The sequence below is a fragment of the Dermacentor variabilis genome, chromosome 4, assembly GCF_050947875.1.
Source record: "Dermacentor variabilis isolate Ectoservices chromosome 4, ASM5094787v1, whole genome shotgun sequence".
Lineage (NCBI taxonomy): Eukaryota > Metazoa > Arthropoda > Arachnida > Ixodida > Ixodidae > Dermacentor > Dermacentor variabilis.
This window is the reverse complement of record NC_134571.1, coordinates 147,191,469-147,210,351: the sequence shown is the minus strand read 5'-3', so window position 1 is coordinate 147,210,351 and position 18,883 is coordinate 147,191,469. Positions and strand designations below refer to the sequence as shown.

At 47.4% G+C, this 18,883-nt stretch overlaps 1 protein-coding gene across 12 annotated transcripts in view; it reads left to right on the top strand.

Moving 5' to 3' along the window:
- The first annotated feature begins 11,540 nt into the window (after positions 1 to 11,540).
- Positions 11,541 to 18,883, top strand: part of LOC142579884 (uncharacterized) — a 654,396-nt gene continuing 647,053 nt past the window's right edge. For 8 of the 12 annotated variants that reach the window (XM_075690537.1, XM_075690531.1, XM_075690535.1 and 5 more), the window contains exon 1: positions 11,542 to 12,275. The gene's annotated coding sequence lies outside the window, so the exon portion shown is untranslated. Of the gene's footprint in view, positions 12,276 to 18,883 lie in introns of all 12 variants that reach the window. The other 4 variants (XM_075690542.1, XM_075690540.1, XM_075690536.1 and 1 more) reach the window with 2 other exon arrangements.

Below are 18,883 nucleotides of genomic sequence, written 5' to 3'. Positions count from 1 at the left end.
GACTGTCTGACGGCGACGGTATGCCAACGGCGGCATCATCACGATTGAATGGCGACAGTAAGATTCTTGTAGAATGACGAAGAAAAAGTGACGTCGATGGAATGATGAAGGCGATAGTTGAAGACGGTATGACAACAGTGGGGTGACGTTACTGAAGTGATGACGACTGTATGACGATGATGGCGTGATGACGATGGCGTGACGAGAGTCGGATGGCAAAGCTGTAATGACGACGATGAAACGACCGCGACGGCATGATGGCCACTTATCCAGTGGCCCAAGGAGGTCGACAACTTTTCATACGGGGCGTCGACGTTTGAGAATAGATAGATAGATAGATAGATAGATAGATAGATAGATAGATAGATAGATAGATAGATAGATAGATAGATAGATAGATAGATAGATAGATAGATAGATAGATAGATAGATAGATAGATAGATAGATAGATAGATAGATAGATAGATAGATAGACAGACAGACAGACAGACAGACAGACAGACAGACAGACAGACAGACAGACAGACAGACAGACAGACAGACAGACAGACAGACAGACAGACAGACAGACAGACAGATTCAAAACGGCTGAAGCAGGCAAAGAATGCTAATCGTATTAAAACAGAATAAATAAAGGAAAAGGAAGGGAAGCGAATTCCTGCTGCCCATGAGTTGTAATGGTCTAGTAAAACTCTTGCTTGGGCTAGTTGGCTCATGCTTGAATGAGTGATGGCAGGGCACAAAAGACCAGGACTGAAGAAGGACACAAACCACAGGACTACCGAGCCACTCACAACTAAGTTTATTTCCGCAACAAGCCTGCCTTATGTAGGTCAATCAAGCAGAATCACACACGAAACGTTAGAAGCAAAATACAGCCATCCATCGACCACTCAGGAATCATATCTCGCACAAAAGATCAAATGAGCAAACAAGAACCACACGTGCAGGAGCACGGGAAGCAATTCATCGAGCACAGTCTTTACCAAGCCAACGGGGAGAAAAAACGAGACATAAAAAGTACCGTCTACGCTTCGCTATCAAACTATCCAAAGCATAACGCCATTCAAAGGCCTAAGGCCAGTCAGTGATAAAACCCGCATGACTATGGGAATAATGACCAACGAATAACACGGAAAAAACATGAAGACAGGGCGTCTAAGTACAGCTTCTGCGTCAAAACTAAAATCTCTAATAGTCACTCGAGTATCTGTCCGTATCACGCGAGTATCTGTCCATTTCATTGTTTCTCACATGGTTCATTTTTCGCGCGGTCACACGTTTTATCAATACTTAGCTAAGTTTTTTCTGGCACGCTTTCTGTTGTCTCGAGCGACCACAATTTTAGTGTAAATATCATGTGCATTATCTCTTTTTATTGAACTGCTTGTAGAACTTCCTAAAGAGCGAAGTCCACCAAAGGAGCGAAGTGCGCATGGGCTTGCATTGTTTAGTAACGACTCAGCCCCACAAGATTCATCACCAGAAATGAAGGACGCCGTTCCTTTAACTACACAAGAACTTTCACTTGTTGATACTTCGTCAGACAAGGTGTCCGCTGAGAGACCGTGGAGTACAGAAGTCAGCAGTGCTAATAGGCAACTTTCTTTGACCTCCGAGGATGTACGTCTTGAGGACACTGCATCGGTTAGTGCGACTGATTCATTCGATTCTGAGCCAGCAGAGCTCAGAAGGAAGATTGCAGACGTTAGAGCAGCCTACAATAAGCTGAAAGCACATCATAACAAATCTAGAAACAATTTCAGAAACCTACCGGCGCAGGTTTGTAAGCTTCTGAAAAAGGCAATACTAACTTCTCACGAAACATGAAGTTTTTAAATGAGGACCAAATTCGTGCCCTTACCCGGAGCAACAATCGAGGCTGTTCATGGTCAACGCGAACAGTTAAGCAAGGCCTACAAATTAAATTTGCTTGTGGAACGACCTGGTACGAAATAATCAGAAAGATGGGCTACCTTCTCCCATCAAGCAGAACGTAAGCGCGAAGAATCCGAGGCCTGAACTTTCTCCCAGGTATTCTGCATGAAGTAATCGACGTAATGAGGTGCAAAGCAGATGGAATGGAGGGTGTGGACACGGGCTGCGTTGTCTTTCTAGATGAGCGAGACATGGCGCCCGGATTTGAACTGGACCGCGGTGAAGACGTGCTTCTGGGAGGAACGACGCTGCCCTCGAAGCCAGAGGAGCCAGCCACTCGTGGTTTGGTGTTTATGTTGGGTGGAATCAACCAAAGGTGGAAGCAAGTGATAGCCTACGAATTCACTGGTAGGAATGTGGACGGCTCTGTGCTCAAGTCCTACGTCCTGGAAATAGTTCAGATATGCAGCCAGATTTCTCTAAGAATCTTTGTTGTCACATGTGACATGGGCGCAGCAAACCATGCTATGTGGCGAGAATATGGCTTTTCCAGCCATCGTCACTCGGCTAGTTCGTACTTAATACCACACCCAACTTTAGTAGGCAAGGAACTTTTCTTCATCTCGGACCCCGCATATGTCCTTAAGAATCTGAGAGGGCAGCTTCTAAGCTCTAAAGTTTTCACACTCAGTGATGCAACAGCATGCCAGAATGGATTGACGGCCTCGAAGAAAACTGGAGCACGTACAGGCCGTCTTGGATTACGACGCTGCCATGGATCTTAAAGTAGCACCAAATTTATAAGAAGCCCACATTAGTTGTGGCCACTTCACCAAGATGAAAGTTGGAATCCCTGTCCAGCTCTTCCGCGAAGCCCTACCAGCTATTCGCTTCCTGATTAAAGAATCGCGCCATCCCACGATGGCTCTAAGCCGCAGAAACATAACAAAGTACCATGCGGCTTTGGACACTTTACGCATGGCAGCAGACACGATTAGAGAACTCAAAATGGGCATTGGCTCCCAGTGGAAGCCGCCACAAACGGGAGTCCTGATTGCGACAACGGCTCTTCTTCGCCTTCAAGAAATGCTTCTTGGCAGTGATGGGTATGAATTACTTCTCACGAGCAGGCTGCTACAAGACTGCCTAGAAAACATTTCTTCTGTGGTGCGGCTCATGAAACCAGTGCCCACTGCATATGACTTGAAGTGCGCACTCAGACTCGTCAGTGTCAGTCAATTTCTTCACACTCCGAGGTCAACTAGCTATGAACTCGATGACCGCAAATATCTTGTTGATAAGCTTCCACAAGGCAAGAAAAAATGTGCTTTACGCAAAGTCGAGAAAATAAATGACTCGGAAATTCTGTTTATTGAAGAGCTCACGTCAACCGAATGTCGCATCTTGTTCAACCTTGGGTGCTTTATATTGAAAGGAATTTTGAAGTCTGTAACTTGTGCGCCGTGCAAAGCTGCTCTCCCTGACAACCATGATGATCAATATGCTTCCCTAAGTCAACTCAAGCAATATGTCAGCGATGGGCAAAACCTCGTCTACCCCAGCAATGATGTCATGAAAGCGCTGAAAAACTACAAGGAACATTTTACCGCTGTTAACTCATGGTGCACCGACAAATTTTTTACCGTGAAGTCACTGCTTCGTGCTCTTATTGCATATCTCGAAGAAATAGACAAACCCTCTCTGAAGACATGCATGGCTCACCAGGAATGAATAAGCAAAATTTTGGTCGCTGCGTACGCCAGAGTGAGGCTACGAATTCATCTTGGACAAATTCCAAGTACTCATCTTAGTGGCCATGGCAGCAAGACTTGTGCAGGAGTAAGCCTTGCGTAAGCAATGTGGACTCTGAAGTTCAGCAAATTTTTGCTGAGTCTGAAGCCCGTATATAGGTGGGTATGCCCATGTCATCCCAATGGTTTTATAAATAATGGTCTGCTATTTAACATTAATGTTGAATTTTACAAGTGCAATAATGTTTACGTCCATGTTCTCATTAAAGCAATTTGGTAACTGTCATCTGTGGGTTCATGAACAGTGAATAAATATATTGTGTTACTTGAATTTCGGGCTCGTTCATAAACATACAAATTACATTGTTATGCCTCAACGAACAGGTGACAGCTTATATTCTATTACTGCTGCTGATAGGTTTTATTTATTTGGAAACCAAGACTCTGGTGCGTACACTCCATCTGCTCATTTTCTTTTACTGAATAAATACACTTGCTTGCTTTGGTTTAGCTTGGTTTATGAGGTTTAACGTTCCAAAATGAATCAGGCTACGGGAGACGCCGTAATGGAGGGCTCCGGAAATTTCGACCACCTCGGGTCCTTTAACGTGCGCTGACATCGTACAGTACACAGGTCATCTAGCATTTGACCCACATAGAAATGCAACCGCCGTGGCCGAAATCGAACCCGCGTCTTTTGCATCAGCAGCCGAGTATCGCAACCACTGAGCCACCGCGGCAGCTACACTGGCTTGCGCTGGGACATTCATAACAAAAATTTACTTGAAAAGCCCCTACATGCTTGGACAGGTCTTGCCTGACGCATTTCATCAACTTCATTCCTACCCCATAGTTGGTAATAAACTAAAAACGAAATCAGCAGATTTATATGTCTGGAATGGACTGCGGCGCGGTCGCAAATAAATTCTGAACCAAAACATCCCGCCTATACGCAGTGGATTATGGAGTTTTTTGTGCGCTGAGAGTAAACATAGTGGGAGGAGTGTGCAGACGGGCCTGCCAATTTCCGCTGCGGTTCGTGGAATATGCACTCACCTCAGCTGCTGTCATCGAGATTTAACCTATCTCATAGTGTTTTGGCGCTGTCTATCGCACACTCCGCAGCTTAGTTAACGGCGCTCTTTATCGCAATTCAGTTATCGTAAACCTCGGGTGCACAAACACTTTCAGGAATTGTTTTCACCTGCTTCTTTGGCAAGATGAGCGCTTGGCGCGAGTAGTTAACAACACAAATTTGTTAGGGAGGGCTGCCATTTTTACGCACCAGTGAGGTTAGTGGATTAACGACAGATTAATAACCGTCAGCATAAGTTTGATTCCCTGGTATTCTCCATGAAGTTAACGACGCATCTCGTGTATACACGCTTCCCCTTTTGCCGGTCGACATCGTTGGCTTTCGCTGCTGTTGTTCCTTTTTGTTAACAAAAAGCCTTTTCCAACAAACATTTAGAATGTATTTCTATCCATGCGGAAGTGAAATGCGCAATCACTTTCCCTATTTTTCACAGTTTACGCATCCTTGAGAAGCGGTAAGCGAGAACGATACCTGTGTGCAGTGGGAGCGAGAATGGCGGCCGCCGTAGCAGACGACGCAGTTGGCTTCATCCTAAGCGGTGGCAGTAAAACCCCTTGATACTGAAAGTAGCGACACTCTCCTCCACTCCCGCGCTTTCCTCCTCGATTCTCCTCGCCCACCGGCTGTGCGCGCTGCGCACGGCACGTTTCGCAGGCCATCGCGCGCTCGCCGGCCCGATGCATTAGCTGGCACCCGTGATCGCACCTAACTTTGGGATTTTTTTCTCGCTCTATTATTGAACGAAAGCACTAGAAAGGGATGCAATGTGCTTGACTCTACCATGATCCACATTTATCACCTTCTTGTTTGAGCAATGAAAGCGCTAAACGTGCGCGTTTGCGGCATGAATTAACAATCGCAGCGTACTGTATATAGCCCACATTGGCTTTGATATCTTTATACTGGTCACTTCAACAGGGCAGAGCTTTAATTAGCGCAGTATCTAATTTAAATTTGTACATTCTTTAATATTTTTCGACACAGTGACGCTCCGTTAAATTTAATTTCAACTAGCGCTGCATTTTCGCGGAAGTACTTTTTATGACACTATCTTTTTGCAGTCGAGCCAGGCAGAGATTGCGGTAATTTAGTTGGACGTCATTGCGTGCGTGAAGCTTCAGAAGCAGGACAGTGGCCGCAAAAATGTTGCGAAATTTGCTTTAACGTGATTATGGATCTTTTTTGGGGGTGGGCAGGGGGGGAGGGGTTCAGTCCTAAAAGGCTTGGGGCCTCGGTGTAATGCATATGCCGCGCATTTAATACCTGGGCTATAGAAATTTGATTCCAGCTTGAAAGAGAACAATTTTTTTCTGGTTTTTCGTGCTCTCAAGAGAGGTATATTTTTATTGACTACTGTAGAAGTGAGCGTAGCCAAGGGTTGGCTTGAAATTTATGAATGATTGCTGACGGCAACGGACGAGTAGATTAAGAGATGGGAAGCTTGTGATGCTGTCTCTGTGACTTATTCAGTGTAGCACATCGAATGCATTCAATTAGTGCCTCAGACGCCCGTGGTGATGCAATATTCAGCGCCGTAAAGGACGATAAGAAAGGATTTAGCCATTCTATGACTGGGTCGGTTTCAAGGAAACAATTCGTACTATTTTAGAAACACAGAGCTTAAGAATCTGACGTTATTTTGATAGCATAACTAAATATAATTTGTAAAGATTTCACCTATGGCGAATGAAAGTCAGCCTTAAAAGGCATCTCTGCTGACTCGCTCCTCACGTGCCGCTAGACCTCGGAATCGCGGTAGACTTTCACAGTCGCGGCGGTCACACGAAGGCCTTCATCGCTCTAAAGATCCATAGCAGGCAAGAAGATGCTCAAAGCTTATTTGCGCGAAGTTTTGGTCCTCCTTTGCACATTTTCTTCCAATCTGTGGCATTAATGACTCTCCCAGATGTCATTCCTTTTGCAATTCGCCAATAAAGCTGTTTCGTAAGAGCTGGAAAAGCTGCCAGCCGCAGCCATTACCATAGGTCTGAGAGGGCGGCAGGGTTTTGCCAGTTTTTTCAGCTACTTACTGAAAACATCGTGCCACCCCAACACAAATTTCAGACGCAGAGTACAGGTCTGAAGCATAGAATACACAGCCACTGTGACACACCAGCACATATCTGGCCAGATGCAATTTTTATTGCAGGTGACTCCTGAAACGTTACACGGAAAACACACAAAACATCCAGGATGGCACACACTTCGGAAAATAAAAATATTTATGTAAACCGCCGGTTAGAAGTAGCATAAGCTCGAACCCAGTAACGTGAAACATTGCATGGTGTTAGCCTCCAGACGATATGCTTGAAAAAGGAACAAATATTATTCAGAGTAGCGCACCAGATGCAACATTAAAATTTTACAACATAACATAACTAAAGGAAACGAAGTTTTGGGCAGGTGGTACAACAAAAAGCTCATGTACAGCAAATGAAATAAACAAGATTATCACGCAAAGAATTAGAATATATATACAAATACGACATATATTACTAGAATACATTCAGGCAACACAGAAAAGCATTCAAGTCGGTGAAGAAATGAAAGCTTCATATGAATATAATATTAGATCCCTTAAAGTAGAAATGCAACGAATCGGCTCAAGGACAGCGAATGCGCGTAAATCCTTGTAGATGCTGCCTTTATTACTTGTAGAAGCCTGGCTGATGACACGCGCTGTATTGCTGCCATATGCACCAGCAGCAAAGGTTCAAATATTTTACCGTATTCCGGATACCGGAGCATGCATGCCGACACTTTTGCTTCCACACTTGCTACTGGTCACGGTAAGTGCCCTCACAGAAGCCTCAGTTCGAACAAATATTTGCATTCGCACTCTTAAGCACTCTTAAGTTTATGCACCAATCAATCCACAGTACCTCGCAGAGGACGGTGTGATTCGTCGGAGTGAAGTCCTTACGTCCGATGTTGTGAATCCACTTTGTTCTGCGACTAATGTCGTTCTTCCCTCGAGGAATCGTGAAAAGCATGAAGCCATTTTCACGCCGGCTTGTGCACTGAAATGCGCAGCAACCCGGCATAACGCGGTGCGAAATGCAGAGTTAGAATTAGCTGAATAAAGCTCGACCCGCGACAAAGGAACACGGCCTGCCCATGGCGCCGAAGAAAGACAACAACACAAGCAAAGCGACGCTTTCGCGCGCGTTTCCAAGGCGACGGCTGTGGCCGGCCGGAGCGGCCAATCATCGGTCAGAAAAGCGCCGAGTGGAGAGGCGGGCGTGGAGGATGTGTGAGGGTTGGCGGCGCGGCGGCAGAGTTCACAGAATGGCGCTACTTTCAAATTATCAAGGGGCTTTAGGTGGCAGAGGTAATTGGCGCCATCTATGAGGAGGGCGGAGCAGAAAATCCATTTCCCTTGATGGCCTCGTAGATCGTCGCGCGACCGCGCGCCAATCCAGGTGGCCGAGCCCTTCCCCCCCCCCGAACTCCTCTCTCCTCACCTTCCCTCACCACTCCCTCGCCTGTCTTTTTCATTTTGTTCAGTAGTAATGAACATGTCACGCATTTCATGTAGTTTTGTGCAGGTTTATAAGTAAGCTCGTGTTTTTTTTTTTGTATGGCTTTAATCAATCTTCATTTTATTCTATTTTTAGGTATTTTGCGTGTCATTGTTTTTGCCATTACCAGTGAGCTTTCCCGTTCTTTAGTTGTCATGACTATGTCATACACGTAGTCCAGTTTTGTGCAATATCTTAGTGCATATATTAGAAGCTCGTCTGCGTTTTGATCTGAGGGCGTTATATAAAAATCTTGATTTTTATATATATGTGCGTGTGTACATGAAACGGGCTTCGCGTTTTTTAGCGTTTTGTTTTTGTCAGTTCACTGTCTGTGAACTTTTGCGTTTACTACTCATGTATATGGCCTGCACCTTTCACTTCTGTTTATTTTTTGAGCGTGTATCACCACCACGCTATAAGAAAAATCTTTGTTTTCGGAAACGAAGTCAATAAAGCGAGACCGGAGATCTGTTGGGTTGGAAGTGGAATTTTTTATGCCCTGCACAAGCTGGTATAAGTATAGGCAAGACTGCGTGCGTGCCATCGCATAGCCCACGGCGAACCACGCGCCAGCTCGTGGTGCGCCATAGCGCGTGCGCGCGCGATACGAAAAAAAAATACAACCAGAATGCGCCACGTACAGGCAAAAACAAAAGCAAGCGGCGCGCGCGGCATGGGGGAAAGGGAGCGGAGCGGGTCAGCATAAAAAAAAAATACCGCTAGGGGGACGAGGCGCCGCGCGGATGCTGTTCCTATTGCCATGACAACGTAAACAATCGTGTGCGCCGCCATTTTGCTAGAGCATCGCCCGCCTGTTAGGGCCGTAACTGAAGGGGACCTTGGCGCTAGCGTCGAAAGAGCGTCTGCTCGAAAACAGCCAATGGCAGCCATGCGGAGATTCACCCCTGGAAATCTGCCAGGAAGTGTGGCCCCTTGGCAAACAACCGTGGTAGGAATTAAGCGCGGCTGCAACGCATACATTGAAAACCACCGCCCCAGTTACGGAACATTGTGCGACACCAGAAGTGTGCTAACTCTGTTGCTAACCAGGCGGCATCGCTTTCGGGCTGCCCGAAGTCGGTGGGAGGAAAACGACGGAGCCTCACGTGACGATGGTCAGGCCTAGTCATAAAATATTTCCCCTTCCGCAATGTGCCCGCGATATATAGAGGCAGCGTTCATTTTTTGTGAATTTGGGTCGTGAAAACGTGCAAAGTCACAAGAAATCCCCGCAAAAAATTACTGAACTTAGCACCATCCAAGTATATTCCACTGACTGCACAAGAACAAATCACTCGACATTTATGGATCAATGTAGAAACTCAATCACTGATAACCTAGCATCTTCTGCCACAAGCACTGTCGACGGCCGGTCTACCAGCTGTCTTCGATGGCAACACCGCAGCCTCCGCCATATAAAAGATGGCTGACTGCTGCTGCTAGAACGACTGTTTCTTGACACCCTCAGGGCGAACAGCCTTCTGAAGTTTCAGCGCAACCGTACGTAGGCAGCGAACAGCTGCTACTAACATATGATAGCTGCTCCTAACATACTAACTAATGGGACGCCAATAGCCAAGTATTGGTTACCCACTCAGCGTTACCTAACATAGCAAACCAGAAGCTCTTCCGGTTAACCTCCGTTCTTTTCCCACCCTGTATCTCTCTCTCTCTCTCTCTCTCTCTCTGAACATTTTTCTTTACTGCCTTTATAAGATAATTCCACATAACAGACAGCCAAGTGAAGGCCAATCAGAAAACACTTAGAAAATTTGGTGTAAATTACAGAATTCGTCCTTTAATATCAGATAGCAATAATACAAAAAATAAACATACAAATGCAGGTGCTCCAAGCCAGTGAACACGATAAGCAACACCTCTAAAACATGCCCCTTCACACGACCTAGCAACCCAAGTCCTACAGCAGAACGAATGCTAACTCGATCATTGCTCGATGAAGATTGGTTGGTCTTCACTCGAAAGCTACTGCACTGCTCAGTAACTGTTGTTACTTTGTGCCCCTGCAAGAGCACAAATGCATCCTAAGGGACGTTCCCTGTAGCTGCCTCGTTTTCCCCGCGAAAGAAAAAAAAAAGAGAGAAAGAAAGGGTGAAAGGAAGAAGGAAGGAAGAGAGGAAGATAGATAGGGACGTATACATTTTGCTAGAGAGCTGACTACCAAGATAGCAGGAAAGAATTCAATTACAGAACAAGCCACTACTCTGAGGCTCTTGTGAAAACATAAAGGCAATAACTATTCGTATCCTTGTGAAGGGATATACAGCGTTACATCAAGAAAAAATTGAACAAATTGTTGACATTTATTTCTGGCCATGGAGAGTACACATGTAAAAACTAATTTACATATTCTGTCTTCTAAGGCTTCATTGCTCTGCTAATTAATTATTTAGTAATTGGTTTGCTAAACTATCCATTGCAGAAACTTCACTCCATCATATAAAAAAATATCAAATATGGGGTTTGCATTAGGCTTCCCGCACTTCTATTATCATTTCGCGCATCAAAATCAGCATACATGATACATTGGGCAACTCAGGATTATTTACGCACCGTCCGAGTGCTCTCCGTTCCATGCCGTTATGTTTCCTTGTGCCTGTTTTATGTTTATTTCTATTTAGCTTGAGTGCTTCGTGCGATTCAACTGAGCGCGGGCGCGTTTCCGACGGAGCACATCTGAGAGACTCCCGTAGCCGACAAAGGCGCTCTTCCCCCTATTTTTCTTCCCCCTCTCTCTTTTTCCGTTTTCTTACGCGGCTGCCGCGATCACACACACACTCACTCCCTCTCTCGCGATGCGCTGCTATTCGCAACAGGTGGGCGACAGCGCTCAGAGTAGCAAGAGAAAAGAACGACCGCTTCGTTTTCTCTATCGACGAGGGAACGCCCGGCTCACTGCCGCTCCGAAGCGGTGGAAACCCCGCCGACGAGCCACATCCGCTCGCGCATAAGGCCCCTGGATACTCCGCGCAGGCCACGCTCTGCCATCCACACACACAGGCCCGACACAATGACACAATGATACTCTTTCTTTCTTTTTCGCGGAGCAGGAGCAAGGCCGAACGAGTCGTAGGGGAAAGAGCGCCCGGGAGGATGGAGACGGGAGCGCGGCTGAGCAGTTTAGGCGCATCCCACCAGATGGCGGCAGGTTATTCAGACGCGCCTCATTGTGTGCGCGCAGGCTTCCTTATGCTGCCTCGCCCATTTTCATTTTTTTCCCCTCCCCTACCCACCGCCACCTGTTCGGTCCGGCGCGAAGGCAGAACAGCCAACCAGCGGCGGTGGCCGTACGTGTGTGCGTGCGTGCGCGCGACTTCCACGACTTCGCTCGCCCCGACCGGCGCGGCGCGCCTCCCGTTCATACCTGTGCCCGCGGTGATCTCGCGCGCAGTGCAGTAGCTTGCCGTCTTGGCCGCCGGCGTCGCGTACCGGTGTCTTCGCGTGCTTCCCCTCAGCGAGTCCAACGGCTCCGGCAGCTTCTGCAGTGGCGCACTTTTCCTCGTTTCTTCAGCTGCCGTTGTGCTCAAACGTCGACGGTTTGTCGTCCTCTGCACTGATCTGACCTGTTTGAGTGCCGATTGCCTGCCCCTACTTTTTTTTTTCTCAGTGAAATCTTGCGGTTCCTGCCTCTGGTGGTGTCGTGAGTGAATTGGCCTCTCACCGGTGTGTGCGCGCGCGTCAGTGTTCTGTTTTGTTTGTGTGTGTGCGTGTGTTTTGTGCGCGTGTGCTACCGGAGCTGTAAACAGGATGGATGCGTGATCTGTGGTGGTGACCGCCCCCCAGTGCCTCTTCATCGACTGCAATCGTCGCACCCGCTTCTTGGATTACGTGCCCCGCGCAGTCTGTGTGCCCTCAGCGTCGCCTATTGCACCATGGGACTCGAGGACGTGGTCCCTTAATCTCGCGTCATTCCCGGGCCTCTCAGATCCTGGACGCAGTGGTGAACGGCGGGACGGCTGCTTCATTGGCTTTGCAACCGTTCCAAGTCCGCGGAACACTTCTGGCCGGTGAGCAAAAAGGCAACGCTGTTCCACGCAGGGTTGGCAATGCCTGCGGCGATCGCTTGCGGGACTTCACCGCGAAGGCGCAGCTTAAATGTGCCGGGTCTAGAAATAAGCGGGGGGGGGGGGGGGGGGGGGCGCCTCGGTATAAAACTTCGCTGCTCGCTTCGGTCGTTGATGAACACCCTCTTCGTAATGGGAATTCCTTTTAGAACTGGGGAGAGAGGGGCCCGTCGCATGTATAACGGGCTTTTCGTGCAGACTCCTCATCACAGGGCCAGGCCGAAGTCATCTCGCTACCTAAGCGGAATTCGGAACCTTGAGCCCAGCTTCTGAAACTTGATTCCAGCGGTAGCCCTGCATTCTTGCACGTACTTTTATTCCTCGCGTCGGTGTGTTTTCGAAAAGATGTGCTTGGCAGCGGCGTGTGCCCCGGCAGTATTGCTGGTTTACATTACAGGTAGCAAGTCCGGAAAGTGTAAAAGAAAAGTTGTTAGCTGCTGTACAGGCTTATAAGTGTATGCACGTGTCAAATGAGAGGCAAGGAAAGGAAACAAGATTGGCAGGCCTTGATGCCTGAATAGGTCTGTTTTTCTCGTATCTATCAACATTTTACCCCTACATTGTCTTTTTTACCCCTAATGTATCGATACTTCTATTCTTCCGACACCTGAGTCTAAGATGCGTAATTTTGGCGATTACTAAAGGCTGCGCCACACTAACGGAAACTTGGATAATGGCGGCATGCTTACAATAACTTGTCAGAGCAGTTCAGTTTCAAAATGTGGTACAAGCGTAATCCAGTGAGTGCCAAGTATATTTTCTTGTTCTACGTGAACACTGTCCACAACGAAAATATCTGAGAAGTACTCGCGGAAGGTGCAACCGTTTCCTACATGGTCGTTTTCGGCCTCCATCCCTTTGTCGTGGGTCAAGCATGCTCTTGCTGAATCGAATGATTCTTGGCAACTCCCTAAAATTATGGAGTAATGCAACTTAGCTCCTTCCGTTAAGAAACTAGCTCTAAATAATAGTTGCTGTCTGTAAAACTGCTTCAACATTGTAACGGAGAAAACGTCCCGGGACATCAGAAGTGTGGAATGTGTAGAAAAGCGTGTTGTGTAAATTACCACGGTAGGGGTGGTAACAGAGGTAGATACAGAAAGAGCCGTTTCTGCTAAAAATTCAGATATGTGATAAATTGACGAAGTCCAGGTTAGTATAACTGACAAATTTATCGGTTTTCTGGTCTCGCTTAAAATCAACACCTCGCGCTCCAGGACTGTGCCCATTCCATTCTAACTCCATTCGAGAACCTTGGGCTCCCATTTCATCCCCATTCGATCGATCACACTGTTGCCATCAGCCCATTCCATTCCCGGCATTTGAAAAATGAGGAGTGATTTTGGAAGTATTCCAACTCCGGTGTTGCCACACCTGAACTCTGATCAAGATTATTACACCTATACTGGCTAGTGCAAAAAGGACAGCTAACAATCAGCGACAAAGGATCAGTTTTAAACACAAAATCACAGGATGGCATTAAAGATATTAGGCTATTTGTGCATCTTTTTTTGAAAGTCTCGTTGCAAACAAGTTTTTCGAGTATTAATGGCTTCTTTGTGGCTAGCTTTCCGGAAAACGCTAAATAAATGGTTGGTAAAAACAAAGAAGTTGTGGGAAAGGAAAAAAAAACACAAGCTGCTAAAGGACTCGTGTGCCGTAGACAAATGCAAATGAGTAATTCTGTACTTACGACATCGTGGGCGCAAACCAGAAATGGCTGTACGCACGGTGTTCCAGCGCCGCCACTGAAAACAGCCTCCGTAATGGCCAATCGGCAGATTCTTCTCGTCGGATGTCTTGCAATAAAATTGATTAGTAAATAACAACGTGTCGTTATATTGGTTGGTTTTATTGACTGCCCTCCACCACGATGTCGTGCGTACGTCATTACTCAATGCAAAACTGGCCGTTGCAAGGGCAACATCACTGGTTGTATAGCGTAAAAGATAAAACTGCTACATGACTACACTTCCAAAACCACAGAATGGCGAACTGCAAGCAGAGAATTGCAGGTTCTCGCGTAGACTTCCGCCGCGAAACCGAAAGCAAAGCTAGGGCAACCCATTCTCCAACTGCATTGCTTTGAGAAAACGTTTGTCGTTGTCTCACTTCCGACTATTTCCGCTTTGTTTAAGCTTGGTGGAGAACCGTAGCCGGATTAACAGCAGGTTTATGCGAACTATTTGGTTAGTTTCGATTGTTCTAAATTACCAAATAGTTCATTTTTGAATAGGAATAGTTAGGGCGTAATATTCGGTTCGCATTCAAAACTTCGAGTATTCGCCCACCCGTAATTATTACGTCGTCTGCTGACAACACACATTCCATGCGTTAACGAAAAGTTAGATATAAGGGCCACCAGTTCGCGTCTGCAGAACTATGGCACGGCCAGGAACCATAGTATCATTGATCGTCATAACCATAGAACCATAGTAGTCAGAACCATAGTATCGTCATTGCAGTCTGCGTGTTAAATGTCGTGCTATTTTAGATGACAACGGTTGTTGCTGACTAGTTCGCCGGTGCAACTGCGCATGTGGCAACGACGGCGTTCTAGCGAAGTTCGTATTATTTCTACATGTACTAACGACGCGTACTTCAAGCGTTCGGTTAACAGGCCTGTCAAATGCGCCGGAAAGGCGCCAATTTACGCCGGTTTGTTTGCTGGGCACCGCTTTTATAGCGCTGATACTTAACGGTCGGTTTTAAGGGGTCGTCTTGTATCGGAAACCGCGTGAGCTATGGTGCAGGTCGTGACGACAAAAAGAAAAAGTTCGAGGGGGGGGAGGGGGTCACTGACCTTTAAGCTACTAGAAATAAAAATTCGTCGTGCGGCGACTACAAATAAAACGACAATGCGAACATTCAATCTGCAGTAATATCACAATGCGAACAGGTTGCTCTAAAGCACGCCCCTATATTATTTTGCTCGCTGTGTGTATCGCACAGGAAACCGGCATATGATTTACACACACACACACACACTATATATGTATATATATACATAGCTCGCTGTCAGAAATCCCGCAAGACCCTCAACACGAGATAGATACCACCAGTATCCTGTTTTCTCATTTCATCCACTGCGTTTCCTGCGTAAGGTTCGCAGCATGTGGCAGAGAATAAAAACAGGTGGTTGCGGTGATCTTGACTGCGCATATAATATATGAACTACGATATAGTTTTGCACATTTATGGCGTGAACATTTCAAACCGTCAGATCGCCTGTACATTGCCTTCTTGGTCATGAAGGTCGATCTTTATCAGGAATTTGCGAGCTTTCTTTCTTCCTTTTAATTACCTTATACGCGTGTATTCAGTGGTGCAAAATACAGGCCTTGTTGGAGGACGGTCACGCGAAAGCCGCCGAAGGAATAAAAAAAAAAACATTTCGCAGCGCAGCCAATAAATGTAATACTCGTCGTCTTTGTTTTTGTTTTTTTACTTGCGTGCGTGTGTGCGTGTGTGTGTGTGTGTCACGAAGCAAGCATTATTCCTTGGGCTGCTGAGTTCACCGCAAGAAGGCGTGCTCCTCTCCCTAGTCCTCGATACCACGGCAATTGCAGTCCTCTCCCGCTCGGTACGGCGATGCTCTTCGCTCATAACTACAGGCCTCCGGTAAAACGTATGCGCAATGTGTTTTCTGCGATACCAAATATATGGACACTCCAGACGTGTTCGCGCCGTCGCCGTCTTCCTGATGTTCTGGTATTGACGGCGCATGCATGGACCGCGCATGTAGGATTAGCTCTCCAGAGACGCGCCGTGCGTTTTGCTGCAAACTATTCCTGCAGAACGAATCTATACGCGTTGATTGTCAAAGTCGCGCGAGAGCATTCGCACGACACGAGCGCACTTTCGTCAGTTTGCATTACATCGTTGTTCACTTCATTTTATTACAATGGAGCTGTTAGAACCTCGCTGGGTTTCTCTTGACGTCTGCAGATTCGCCGAACTTGGGGAGAGAGAGCTGAGAGACTGAAAGCAGAGTATAAAAATAGCGTCGCGCAGCCTAGCGGGGAGGGTGGCTGGCTCCTAGGGGGGAGCCAGCCACCCTCCCCGACGTGTTGGCTACAGTGTTTGTGGAGTTCTCGTATGCAATGTTACAATCGACGCAATAAATACTGTGCAAGGAAAGAAAATTAGCGTGGCGCCGAGGATGGTTACTCCCAGCACAAGTTACTCTTGACGCAATCGAAGATGCAAAGTTTACGTGGGCGCTTCTGCCGGGGATTTACTTCTACACCAGCCCTTTGGTAGCAGCGATGGAAAGCGAGCTCGATAGATTATAATGGGAGACACCAGAAAAGCCCAGAAGGGGGTATGCACGTAGCCACGCGCAGGCTCAGCAGCAGATTTCTTTTTCTTTCTTTCTTGATGTTACATGCCTGGTACTACATACGAGTAGTTAGAATACCAAACACGAATTCACTGTATAAATGCAGTGTAAAAGAAGGCGGAGTGCATCTATTTATTGCGTAAATAATAGTGTTCTTACAATAAAATAAAAAGAAATTGAAAACGCCGAGACTGTTACTAATTTAAAATGCTGCAAGCTTGATTTGGGTCCCTTTGTTAATATTATTTCTTTTTTACGTGGTCACTGTTTCGAGGCAACACCTTCCAGCGTCCAACTGTTGCAGGAATTTCGTGTCTTTTGTCGGCTGTTAGTGTGACGCCGAGGGTCGGTGCTCGTTTGTCCGTGCTGCAACCACGTATTCCATTCTCGTATGGTTCGAAATTTTCTTTTTGTTTCTTTTCTTTTTTCTATCCGGCCATCGTATCGAGGCGACACAGTTGTGTACCCATCCGGATCAAAGTGCGTCGGGGTAGGCAAAAAATGTCGCATTAAAACGACGAAGTACACGCTGTTAGGATTGGGGGCTCAATCCCATCGCTCGCAACCCGTTGTCAAGATTGCAGTCGGGCATGAATAAGGAGGTAGCTGACCCATGCCGTCGTTCAACTTATCCACGCTGAGGAAGTTGATGAAGGGAAGGAGTGCTTCTCATCGAGAACGAGGAATATCGGTTTATTTAAAGCATTTACATGCAGTTCATCAGTCTAGCATGACTGCGAGAGAAAGTACATCAGCCTAACATGACTGCTTCAGAGAGAGTGTCAGTCTAGCATGACTGCTTGAGAGAGTGTACTGAGCAGCCGCACAACAGCGGTTTATAAACACTCGGTCCTTCACCGATACCCAGGTGACGGAAACGGCCGCCTCTTTGCGCGAGGGCTTACACACACAGGTTCACGGAGCCCGCCAAGGTCCGACTGTCTTCTCAGAACTCGGGGCTTACTGCAAGAACGCTGCGTGGGAAGGGGTCTCCGTCGACGTTCCCGCGGCGCTTCCCCGCTCGCGGCAGACCAGGGCGGCGGTGGCGAGTGCAGGCAGAAAGCCTGCTTCGTCGAACTCGGCTCCAGCGACGGAGAGTTGAGGACGCGCGTATTGTTCTCGACACACAGTCGACTTAGTCACGCCGTGGCTAGAGGTTTGCGGCGACGCTCCAGGAAAAGTTGCCGCCCGCGGTGGCAACTGGTTGGCAAAACTTGCACGTCAGCGGGCCGTTCTTAACAACGCACCGCCAGGGTCCGCTATATCGGCTCTACCTGCTGCCAGGGCAGTGTTCTGTCACCCGCTGCTGGCGTAAGCTTGAAGGGGGAGGGGTATTCTGCGAGTGTCCGTCTAGTGGACACTTTCATTTCATCTACTGTTGAGTGTTGATTGACTGGAGTCGCCTGTCTCCTGCTGACACGAACCCCAGGCCAGCCAATCATAACTCCAGCATCAGATGAAATCGACATGTCTATACGTGGATACTTGCAGAACCTCCCCATACTCCCCAACCTCCTGGTGCGCACACACATTAGCGTTCCCGCTGAGGAGCTGTGTGCATACGTCACCGTGGTGCGTACACTGCTGATCTCTGTTGTAATGAACGTTGTGCCAAATATATCGGGTCTCGCAGTCGTCCCGTTTTCACGTGGGAACCGGCGAAGGAACGCTCTCTCTCCCGCCGGTGAAGGACGCTGGACAAAGGCGGGGCCGGTTTTCCGCCGGTCTCATCTCGCGAGCGCCACCGATCTGCGACGGCCGTAACGTGGGGCTCCACCATCGCGCCAGCGTGGTGACGTGTGCGCGTGGTTTGTGCCACACAGTTTCTGCGCAGCGCAAGTCACTCGTTTACAGAAATTACTCACGTACTGCGTCGCGCCACAGCTAGGCGACATGATGCGAAATTATAGTCGGCGCTCTCTTCTTTCTTTCTTCTTTTTTTGTTTTTTTTAACGCGATGGGCGTTAAGGGCCTCGTGCCGCAGAAATCCCGGTGCCGGCGTGTGCGGCCGAGAAGATCATACCGAACCGTGCATATTATATACGACACTAAAATTGTTCATACCTTGTCTTACGTTCTTTAGAAAGTTACTCTTCGGAATTTTGAGAATGGCAGTCCACAAGCCTTCTTTAAGAAACCGCTATTTCATTCATTGAATCACAAAAGTAACTGGAACGCCAGTGCATTTCGTCGGACACTTTGAAAATTA